The 12,500-nt window shown below is 48.4% G+C and overlaps 1 protein-coding gene across 2 annotated transcripts in view; it reads right to left on the bottom strand.

The window, feature by feature from the left end:
* dlgap2a (discs, large (Drosophila) homolog-associated protein 2a) overlaps window positions 1-12,500 on the bottom strand; it is a 200,891-nt gene that overhangs the window by 116,203 nt on the left and 72,188 nt on the right. The window lies entirely within an intron of this gene.

The following is a 12,500-nucleotide window of genomic DNA, read 5'->3' as shown; positions in this document are numbered from 1 at the left end:
AGCGTTTGGCGAGACTTTGTGCACTCTGCTGACCTATGTAGAGCCTGACCCTCCCTGGGCTTCACGTACTTTAGTAGAAAGCCAAGTGTTGAAGCAGCTCTGTTAACGAGGGCTTCCCTAATTAACTCTGGCATTTGCATATTAGCTCCATGTGCTCACACATCCATGTAGCTTGGCAGAGTGCTAGCCACACGACTCAGCTATGCGTAAAGAGCTCCGTTTGTTCTCGGCTTGCCTTCTCTCTTTTCTGTTTGATTTTTTGTTGTTGAGGTTTTGTTTTGTTTTTGTGGTCATTTTGTTTGGGTTTTTGCTTTTCTTTCCAGGCACATGTAACGTTTAACGCGGTGCTAACGGCAGTGACTACAGAGAGACATGTTATTATGGCACAGCACTTGTTCTACAGTTAAATAAGAGCAGAAAATAAGCAACGGCACGATAAAGCCGTGTTACTCTGCGTGAGATAATGTATGATCTGGAAGATGTGTTTGGCCCATAGAATATGAGGGTGCACGTGACCCTTCAGGGTTTTTTCAACATTTTTATTTCTTTATTTGTTTTTGTATTGATAATTAACGTGAATCATATTGTGTTGCAATATCCCTAGGGGGCAGCATCTCTGGCCTCGTCTCTGTATACACACACACACACACACACACACACACACACACACACACACACACACAATCTCACCCTACCCACACAATGTAACCCTACCCAGAGACACACAACCACACTGCTGCACGCACGCACACACACACACAAACACTTCTTTTGAGAAATGTGCATGCAAACACACACACACGTCTACGCACACACACACACACACACACACACATTAATCTGTTATTAGGTTGGGGCAGGGCTCTCTGGTCATTCCTTTGCTTGGAGGCTATCCCTCGTCCCTCGAGAGATACTCTTCCACAACTTAATGTTCACCCACCATCTACTGTTCTACTACAGTGCACACACACACACACACGCTGCAGTGTTATCCATAGCAGTTAGCACTGGAGCCTAGAAATACAGCCTGTATACACTGATTAATAATTCTTATTTATAATACAGATAAATCACATATTAGGATTCCTGTTAGCATATATGTTTGGGTACAAAATGTGTCTTGCTCTGGGTGGGTGGGTGTGTGTGTGTGTGTGTGTGTGTGTGTGTGTGTGTGTGTGTGTGTGTGTGTGTGTGTGTGTGTGTGTGTGTGTGTGTTTGCTTGAGGGTTATTGAATGAAAACACTTTTGAACTTACTGTCAACTTGGGTAAGAAGCACAAATTTCAGACAAATGTATTTTTTCTCTGCATATTTGCAAACAGAAAGATTAATGCAAATGCTCTGTGCCATAACTCACCACCTCGTACGTTGTTCTGAAATCATTCTCAAACTGAAAATGACTCAGATTTTCAGACTTTAACTGAAAACATTTCATGATCTAAAACAGTGTGAATTGAATTGCTAGTGTAAACAGCAAATGAATCATGCAATAGTTGTTATTGTGATTGGATTAAAACTGTACTTTATACTTTACATTTTATATTTTATATTGTACTTACAACTTTATACTGTACTATATACTTTACACTGTACTTTATACTTCATACTCTATACTGTAATTTATACTGTACTTTACACTTTATATTTTACACTGCATTTTATACTTCATACTTTGTACTTTACACTGTACTTTATACTTTACACTGTGCATTATACTTTATACTGCACTTTGTACTTTATACTTTACACTGTACTTTATACTGCACTTTGTACTTTATACTTTACACTATAGTTTACACTGTATGCTACACGTTATACTTTATACTGTACTTTACACTTTACACTGTATTTTATACTTTACACTTTATACTGTATTTTACCCATCAGCCTCTGGGTGGCTATCAGCATCTGGGCTAATGCCTCCCATACCAGCCTTTATGGCCAAACAGATTTTATCCTCCTCCCCATCTCACTCTCTCTATCTCTCTCTCTCTGTTACTCTTACTCTCTCTCTCAGATTTTCTGTGCTTTTTTGTGGGTGTTCAGTGTGGGCACGTCGTTGAAGCAGCTGTCAGTTTGACCTCTGACCCACTAGACCAGACTAGAGAAAAAGGCAAAAAGAAACGTCAGGAAGACGACAGATGAATGAGGCTCAGTGCTGAATCTGGCTTGGGAGGTCTTGACCTTTAACCTTTGAACATTATCCAATGATCTACTACTCCATGTCTGTTCTAGGAAGTGTTTCTGTCCACTTCCAGGTGAATTCTGTCCTTTGGCAGGATGCCACTTGACTTGAAAAAAAGTCAAATATCAAGCCATGTTCCCATGGCAACATTTTCCACAGTGATGCTTCCGTAAGACACATGGCCGCTATTCTGTGGACTTTTAGCCATTTTTCAGGCTGCGGTTCTCACGTTAATTGCACCGCCATTTTCTACAATAAACCCCATCGAGCAGGTCCAACTGATGAAGTTACAAAACGGAGCCGTCACACGGAGAGATTGTTTAAAACTAGCCAAGCGTCACGCAGACACGTACTTGAAGAACGCCTGTTAAAACTTCAGTTTAACTGATGTGTGGTCTGACCAGGTCAAGTGGTGCTGGGTTCCTCTGGTAAAACTGAGTTCTAGAGACCACGTAGTTTCCATGACTGCCGAGCTAAAAACCTCCCAGCAAGCTACTATAAGGAAGCCTGGTTAGGAGAGAGAGTCTTGAATTCATATAGACATTATACTCACTACTTCACTCCGAGGGGTGTGTGTGTGTGTGTGTGTCTGTGTGTGTGTGTGTGTGTGTGTGTGTGTGTGTGTGTGTGCGTAACCCCTCTGCTCCATAACCCCTTAGTTCTGTAAACCCTCTGCTCCGTAACCTCTCAGTTCTATAACCCCTCTGCTCCGTAACCTCTCAGTTCTATAACCCCTCTGCTCCTTAAACTCTCAGTTCTGTAACCCCTCTGCTCCTTAACCTCTCAGTTCTGTAACCCCTCCGCTCCGTAACCTCTCAGTTCTATAACCCCTCTGCTCCTTAACCTCTCAGTTCTGTAACCCCTCCACTCCACAACCCCTCAGTTCTGTAACCCCTCCACTCCGTAACCCCTCAGTTCTGTAACCCCTCAGCTCCACAACCCCCCTGCTCCTGGCCTTCTACTGGCAGTGCAGGCCAGCAGAGGTTTGGCCAAGCTCACCTCCTCCAGCAGACAGGCTCCAGGCACAGAGGGAGGCAGCACAGCCAGACACTGCCAACACCAGGCTGTGGATGCCATGGCAACTGGGCCATGTTCAGCACTGAGCCAGCATTCCAGGCCACGCTACATGTAGACCAGTTTTTCACAGAAGCCCGTATCAGGAGACAGATGATAGGAAAAATGTCCATGGAAAATGAATGTTTTAGGTTAATGATTCATGATTGGCAGGTCCTGACTGCCAGATAGGCATTCTGCTCTGCTCCCTGAGTAGCACAGCGATGCCCGTGACAGCGAGTGGGAGATTAATCCTCCAGCTTTGATTAAGTTGGTATATCGGCTGTCCAAAGCAGTTGCGCCACGTTCCTCAGGAGAGTAAGAGTGGAGAGGACAGAGTGATCCCAGACATCAGAATACCCCAGTGGACACGCCAGGCACTCTACTACCCCAGTGGACACGCCAGGCACTCTGCTACCCCAGTGGACACGCCAGGCACTCTACTACCCCAGTGGACACGCCAGACACTCTACTACCCCAGTCGACATACCAGGCACTCTACTACCCCAGTGGACACGCCAGGCACTCTACTACCCCAGTCGACATACCAGACACTCTACTACCCCAGTGGACACGCCAGGCACTCTACTACCCCAGTGGACACGCCAGACACTCTACTACCCCAGTCGACATACCAGGCACTCTACTACCCCAGTGGACACGCCAGGCACTCTACTACCCCAGTGGACACGCCAGACACTCTACTACCCCAGTCGACACGCCAGACACTCTACTACCCCAGTCGACATACCAGGCACTCTACTACCCCAGTGGACACGCCAGGCACTCTACTACCCCAGTGGACACGCCAGACACTCTACTATCCCAGTGGACACGCCAGGCACTCTACTACCCCAGTGGACACGCCAGACAATCTACTACCCCAGTCGACACGCCAGACACTCTACTACCCCAGTCGACACACCAGACACTCTACTACCCCAGTGGACACGCCAGACACTCTACTACCCCAGTGGACACGCCAGACACTCTACTACCCCAGTCGACATGCCAGACACTCTACTACCCCAGTCGACATACCAGGCACTCTACTACCCCAGTCGACATACCAGGCACTCTACTACCCCAGTCGACATACCAGGCACTCTACTACCCCAGTGGACACGCCAGGCACTCTACTACCCCAGTGGACACGCCAGACACTCTACTACCCCAGTCGACACGCCAGACACTCTACTACCCCAGTCGACATACCAGGCACTCTACTACCCCAGTGGACACGCCAGGCACTCTACTACCCCAGTGGACACGCCAGACACTCTACTATCCCAGTGGACACGCCAGGCACTCTACTACCCCAGTGGACACGCCAGACAATCTACTACCCCAGTCGACACGCCAGACACTCTACTACCCCAGTCGACACACCAGACACTCTACTACCCCAGTGGACACGCCAGACACTCTACTACCCCAGTGGACACGCCAGGCACTCTACTACCCCAGTGGACATGCCAGACACTCTACTACCCCAGTCGACATGCCAGACACTCTACTACCCCAGTCGACATACCAGGCACTCTACTACCCCAGTCGACATACCAGGCACTCTACTACCCCAGTCGACATACCAGGCACTCTACTACCCCAGTCGACATACCAGGCACTCTACTACCCCAGTCGACACGCCAGGCACTCTACTACCCCAGTCCATAAGTCAGGCGGGAAGGAGCGACTTTACAGGAAAACACACCCAAATACAGGCAGACTGGACCAGACCATGGGCAGAACCGGAACAGACCACAAACAGGCAGGCCACCTCGTGAACTGGGAAACACGAGCAAGAAACACGTGGAAACGAGAGTGATGACGCCAAAAGACACGGGTGACGGTGGTGAGAATAAGAGCCGTACTTAGACCAGACTTTGGAAGCTGAAGACCTCTGGAATAGAAACCTTTCAATCATGGCTAACTGATCCCATCAGAGGAAACACATCTCACTTTGCATTACTGATATCTGGTTAAACTCAGGTTACCATGACAACGAAGTTCTCAATGAAGGTACACATATGGCACAGCACGGTAAGTCTCTCTCTCTCTTTGTCTCTATCCTTCTCTCTGTGTCTCTTTCTCTCCATCTTATCTCTCCCCTCTCTCTCTTTCTGAGATCTCTATCTGTCTGTATGGAGAGAAATGTTCATTTTTCTTTCTCTCAGACTTGTCAGAGGAACGGAGAAGAAGGTCTCCAGGCCTCCTAACAAACTCCAAAAGAGAGCTGGAGGACCTTCCGAGACCTGCTCCGTCCTTTGTAACCTAGCAGCCGCCATCAACTCGGCTCACTCTCCCCACGCCATACACACGACACTTATTACAGCACTTCAGCTGTCGCCGAGCAGAGAGGGGGAACGTGGCTCTCCCCGGGGTCAAGACACGAGAAACACGGAGGAAAAAATGTCTGTTTGCTTGAGCAGAGCGCCGGTCTTTTATACAAACACAAAAGTGTCAGGAGAAGACCATCCAGACAAGGACTGTATATCAGCTAGACAAAGGAGCGGACAGAAGCCACTGACATCAGGGCAAGAAAGCTCCTCAGGAGAAAGCTCCTCAGGAGAAAGCTCCAGCACTCTGACACTGTACACTAAGCAGAAGGAGAGGGGCTGAGGACTAGTGAACGCCAGGGCCTCTATCCAGGATGAAACAACCAAGATCCAGGATGGCTCCAAGTCATGGCCCGAGTGTTTAGTGAGAACCTCAGACAGCAGAACCCTGAGGAGGATGGAAGTGAGGAGGAACAGGGAGCATCATGGGAGGAAAAACATCTGCACGGTATGAACCAACGGCAGAGAGCGGAAGAGGCTGACAGGGAGAAATCCCACCAGTGGCTGGAAAAGGCCGGAGACCAAACACCACAGAGGCACTAATCACGGCAGCACAGGACTGAAGACCAGATCAACAGAGGCTGGATCTACCACACCAGGCCGGACCCCAGATGCAGACTGTGCAAAGACGCTCCTGAGACAATCCAGCACACAGCGTACATGGAACGCCATAACTAATGGCTGGCATAGTGTACAAGTATGGGCTGGAAGTTCTCAGGTCTGAGTGGGATACACCCCTGAAACTGGTGGAGACTGACCAAGCTATGATCCTGTGGGACTTCCAGAACCAGTCAGACAAAACGGTAACGGCTAACCGTAGTGATAGATGTGGCAATCCCGAGTGACAACAACGTCAGGACCACGGAACAAGGGCTGAGGGAAAAGCTGGAAAAGACAGCAGTGATTCCTGTGGTAACCGCAGCACGAGGGGCTATGACCCCCAAACTAGGACAGTGGTCCGCCAGATCCCAGGAGACCTGGAGGAGAAGGAGTGTGGAATTTTATATATGTGTATAACTTCCCACCATCCTCTGGGCCGTGTCTGCGTGCCTGAGAGTTCTGCGTAGTATCATAGCTATTCCCAGGACTGTACTCTTCTGGATTCTGGACGGAGATCTCGGTTGAGATATACATATATATACACACACACACACACACACACACACACACACACACACACTCCGCGATGAGTATTGCAGATATGGTTGCCATGGTGATGGCCAGAATGAAGCGAGCACTACAGTCTGTTTTGTTTCACATGCTAATGGAAAATGTGAATTCAACATCCCAGACCCGGAACAGAGGTTCCTACACACTCCACACGGGACCGAGAGGCCAAGGGAGACAAAGAGGAGCTATGAAAAGGAGGGGGTGTGGTCAGGGAGGGGTGCGGTCAAGCGCCAGGTCTAAAGCGGGTTGCCTGGACATATGCAGAATGTGTGGGCATTTCACTGCTGATCCTGGACCTGTCTCTCTGCTGGACAGGTAATATCCATCCCTACATCTAATGATCTCACCATCATTACAAAGGCCTGGAGCCCTGCAGTATGTGTGCTGTCCCTGTACGACCCTGCACGACCCTCCACGACCCTGCATAACCCTGCATGACCCTGCATAACCCTACATAACCCTGCACGACCCTGCATAACCCTGCACGACCCTGCATGACCCTGCATAACCCTACATGACCCTGTACGACCCTGCATGACCCTACATGACCCTGCATAACCCTGCATAACCCTACATGGCCCTGTACGACCATGCACGACCCTACATAACCCTACATGACCCTGCATAACCCTACATAACCCTGCATGACCCTGCATAACCCTGCACGACCCTGCATAACCCTACATGACCCTGCATAACCCTGCACGACCCTGCACGACCCTGCATGACCCTGCACAACCCTGCATAACCTTGCACGACCTTGCATGCCCCTGCATGCCCCTGCACGACCCTACATAACTCTACATCACCCTGCAGGCCCCTGCACGACCCTACATAATCCTACACGACCCTGTACGACCCTACATAACCCTACACGACCCTGTACGACCATGCACGACCCTACATAACCCTACATGACCCTGTACAACCATGCACGACCCTAGATGACCCTGTACGACCATGCACAACCCTACATAACCCTACATGACCCTGTACGACCATGCACGACCCTACATAACCCTACATGGCCCTGTACGACCATGCATGACCCTACATAACCCTACATGGCCCTGTACGACCATACACGTACCCTACATAACCCTACATGACCCTGTACGACCATGCACGACCCTACATAACCCTACATGACCCTGTAGGACCATGCACGACCCTACATAAACCTACATGACCCTGTAGGACCATGCACGACCCTACATAACCCTACATGACCCTGTACGACCATGCACGACCCTACATAACCCTACATGACCCTGTACGACCATGCACGACCCTACATAACCCTACATGACCCTGTACGAACATGCACGACCCTACATAACCCTACATGACCCTGTACGACCATGCACGACCCTACATAACCCTACATGACCCTGTACGACCATGCACGACCCTACATAACCCTACATGACCCTGTACGAACATGCACGACCCTACATAACCCTACATGACCCTGTACGACCATGCACGACCCTACATAACCCTACATGACCCTGTACGACCATGCACGACCCTACATAACCCTACATGACCCTGTACGACCATGTACGACCCTACATAAACCTACATGACCCTGTAGGACCATGCACGACCCTAGATAACCCCACATGACCCTGTACGACCATGCACGACCCTACATAACCCTACATGACCCTGTACGACCATGCACGACCCTACATAACTCTACATGACCCTGTACGACCATGTACGACCCTACATAACCCTACATGACCATGTACGACCCTGTCGTCCACCACTACATTACAGCAGAAAAACAAAGAAAGTTCTGACATTATCGCGTCTGATGGTGACGTTGTGGCAGGCAGAACTATCCAAGCAGCCTGCCGTCTCAGGTAACAAACTGCCCTGAGGAACATCTGCAAGCCATACGGAATGAGGGAGATACTCACAGAAGTCACACACACAGCAGAACACACACACACACACACATAAACAGATAAATCAACAAATAAAAACAAACAGACTAACTGTTTTCTCTGTCATGCCACTATTAACAGAGTGCACTCAAATTAATCAGCCCCACTGATGGCACAGTGGTCAAGGTGCCACATGGTCAAGGCTCCCGCAGAAACAAGGAGTGACCTGCCACAACCTTTAGCGTTCATTTATGGTTCAGCTGTTCCAAATGTTTTTAAAAAATAAAAAAGGAGGCGGAGCCACTTCCATCAGCTCGGCCAATCAGCAAAGAGTCAGTTAGAGACCGCGTGAGCACGGCCTCACCGTGCTTAATTATTACGTCAAAGTAAACACACGCAAACACAGAGTCCCAGTAACCTTCCGGGCTGGATTCAGACGATCTGGCAGGCCAGTGTACGTGACAGCGCGCATCTCACCAGACACCTACTGGGCTGAAAATAAACAAACAAGCTAACTGAACCAACAAAAGACATGTCTTAAGAAAGGAGTTCCAGCAGCCAGTCACGGTTAACTGCACCTACAGCACCTAAACGTAGCTAGCTGCATGCTAACTCAGCCTAAAGGACCTGTGTCAGCGTCTCATTGGCCGCTTGGATCGGGCCAGGGCGAGTCTCTCTGGAATTTGCATCATAAAGACAAAGACCATGTCACTGAAACGTTGGCGCATATGTGAGGGAGAGAACAGAGAGAAAGGGAACGATGGTGAGGGAGACTGGATCTCCTCAGAGTCCAAGCCGAGCGCGCGGGTGACCAGCAGCCAGTATCTTTGGAGAGTTAACAGGTCATAGAGCTAGCATGAACACTTCTCTGTTAAACATAGGCGGCTCAGTGGTGAAGGTACTGGACTACTAAGCAGAAGGTTGCTGGTTCAAGCCTTAACCTCAATGACTCACGTTGTGTTCAGTCAGAATTGTAAGTCACTTTGGATAAAAGTTTCAGATAAACTGTGTAAATATATGAATCAGAGAGACAGTTTTCCCCCCCACTGTGTCTGGTAACCATTTTATTACTTTGGACTGCAACATCAAATACAAGTTGCTTCTTTCTCACTAGGGGTCTTTGGACTTTTTGTTTACAAGAGTTGTTTTTGGTCCTGCGTGTCCAAAACCCTCCTCCCCCGGGTTTCCGTCTGGTACCGAGCAGAATGAAATCCAGGAACAGCACAGCAAGAAGCAAAAACAAACAAAAAAAACCCTCTGCAACTTTTGCTCAAAACAAATTTGAGGTAGTTCAGTTGGTAGACCTGAGTGTGTCAATCCCAGTGGGTCTTTAAGTGGGACATGGAAGGAGATCTTGTGTTGGTACGTTAATGGCCTTAAATCACACTGGCTGCAGTTGCCATGGTGCTCTGATCCAGGTCACGATCAACAGATCAGCGTCTCTGTTAAATGATTCCGGACCAGCAAGTCTGCCTGATGAGTGCAGATTGTTATTGCATATGCATAAAGAAATGTCAGACAAGAACTAATCTCAATGACATAATATGTATTAATACCATAAGTTTAATTTTTCATTAACTATTTTAAAGAAAACACTGTCACACCTTTAAAATCAACTTCATACTGGGTTTGTATTTGTGTGTGTGCGTGTGTACGTGCGTGTGCGTTTGCGTATGTGTTTGTGTGTGTGTGTGTGTGCGCATATGTGAGTGCGTGCGTGTGTGTGAGTGTGTGTGTTTATGTGAGTACGTGCGTGTGTGTGTGAGTGTGTGTGTTTATGTGTGTGTGTGTGTGTGTGTGCATATGTGAGTGCGTGTGTGCATGTGTGAGTGTGTTTATGTGAATGCGTGCGTGTGTGCGAGTGTGTGTGTTTATGTGTGTGTGTGTGCGCATATGTGAGTGCGTGCGTGCGTGTGCGTGTGTTTATGTGTGTGTGTTTATGTGAGTGCGTGCGTGCATGTGTGAGTGTGTTTATGTGAGTGCGTGCGTGTGTGTGTTTATGTGTGTGTGTGTGTGAGTGTGTTTATGTGAGTGCGTGCGTGTGTGTGAGTGTGTGTGTTTATGTGTGTGTGTGTGTTTATGTGAGTGCGTGCGTGTGTGTGAGTGTGTGTGTTTATGTGTGTGTGTGTGTGTGTGAGAGAGAGTGTGTGTGTTTGTGTGTGTGTGAATGTGTGTTTGTATGTGTGTGTGTTTGTGTGTGTGTGTTTATGTGTGAGTGTGTGTTTATGCATGTGTGTGTCCTAAGCTGCTGTGATTAGTCTGTGATGGCGGTAACATGTGCTGCTCTCTCTGTGCTCCTGTCTCCTCCCACACTGCTAACCACTCGCCCTCTTATTACCCAGCATGCAACTGGCACGCATCACAGACCATCTCAACGAGGAAGCCCAGAAACGCCAATGCCTGGAGCGCAAACAAAGAGGCCAAAACAAAGAGGCCACATCACCTCCTCCCTGCCTCCTCTCCTCCTCCTCCTCGTCTCCTCCCTGTCTCCTCCTCGTATCCTCTTCATCATCTCCTCATCATCTCCTCCCTGTCTCCACCTCACCTGATGTTCTGACGCATTGTTCCCCACATTCTGATGTTCTGTGGCTGACAGAAGCATCTCCAGTTATAAGGTGTAAAACCAGTCAAACCAGTCAGCCTAATCCACATGACACACAAGCCCAGTATCTGATACCACAACACCTCTGAGACTTTGTCTTTACATCCATATGTTGCCTTTGCCTATGAATGTTAGCAGGCAAAGGAATATAACACAAAAAAGTTGTTTTTATTATTTAATGTGTTATAAACATTTCTAGACAAAAATTCCAATTGAGTTGAGCTTCCTGTCATGTGCTGCACCTCTGTGGATGCACCACTCTGCTAGCATAGTTTATGTGTGTACATATTTATGGTTTACGTATTTATGGTTTACATATATATGAGTAAGTACTAGATCTTCAGGCAAACCTTTAGTCCTTATAGACCCAAGAATTCCACACCCAGTTTAGTCAGAGTGCCATAACACACAACCACAGGCTCAATTACCTTGTTAGACTCAGACCTCATTTACGACTGAATGTCATAAATATGCAAATTAATTATGCTAATAGCTGACACGCGACACTCATGAGAGGCCTGTCAAAGGTGACCTTTCACCCTCAACAGAAAAGCTCTCAGGAAGGAACACAGAAGGACAAAAAAAAAAGTTTCCGAGAAAGTCCAAAGCCGCGGAACTGTTGCATCGAGACCGTGGCGGCTTTGTGAGAGGCGTGTGTAGACTCGACCTGTGTGACTCCAGCGTGAGCCGACGTTCACGAAATCCAAAAAAAGAAATTCTACGCACTAAGTAACCCACCCGTAACTCTACAGAGAGAGAACGACAACGTCCGCTCCAGCAGCGTCCGTTGGAGCGGTTGTTAAGAGACTGCACACATTTCTCGTTTCGTGTAGCATTTCCCTTTGTGTCCTAAGTGGAGTTCTAATCTGCGCCGCCTCTCCTCCTTGCTGGGGGGCTTGTTCCCGGGGCCCCGCACCTGTGTTGGGGAGGGAAGAATGTGAGCTACATCTCACTCATCTCACCGAGCACCGAGGAGGTCACAGCCATCTGTCACAGTTTCATCCTCTCTCTCCCCAACGCTCTCTCTCTCACTCCCTGTGGGGGGGTGTTCATTTCGTGTGTGTGTTTGTTTTAAAGAGCGACAGCTATTTTAACACTGCTTATTCTATTACAGCTCAAACAACAAGCGTGGAGTCACTTCAGGTCCCAAAATATCCACTTACAGCGAATACAAATAAATCCTAACAGAGGATCCAAGCAGAGATGCAGACATGCTGCCTGTATGAGACACGTTTAACAGTACATCCTGCAGCGAAG

This window comes from Electrophorus electricus, chromosome 10 (genome assembly GCF_041902795.1).
Source record: "Electrophorus electricus isolate QZ-2024a chromosome 10, ASM4190279v1, whole genome shotgun sequence".
In the NCBI taxonomy this organism is placed as follows: Eukaryota; Metazoa; Chordata; class Actinopteri; order Gymnotiformes; family Gymnotidae; genus Electrophorus; species Electrophorus electricus.
This window is presented reverse-complemented; position numbering and strand designations above follow the sequence as displayed.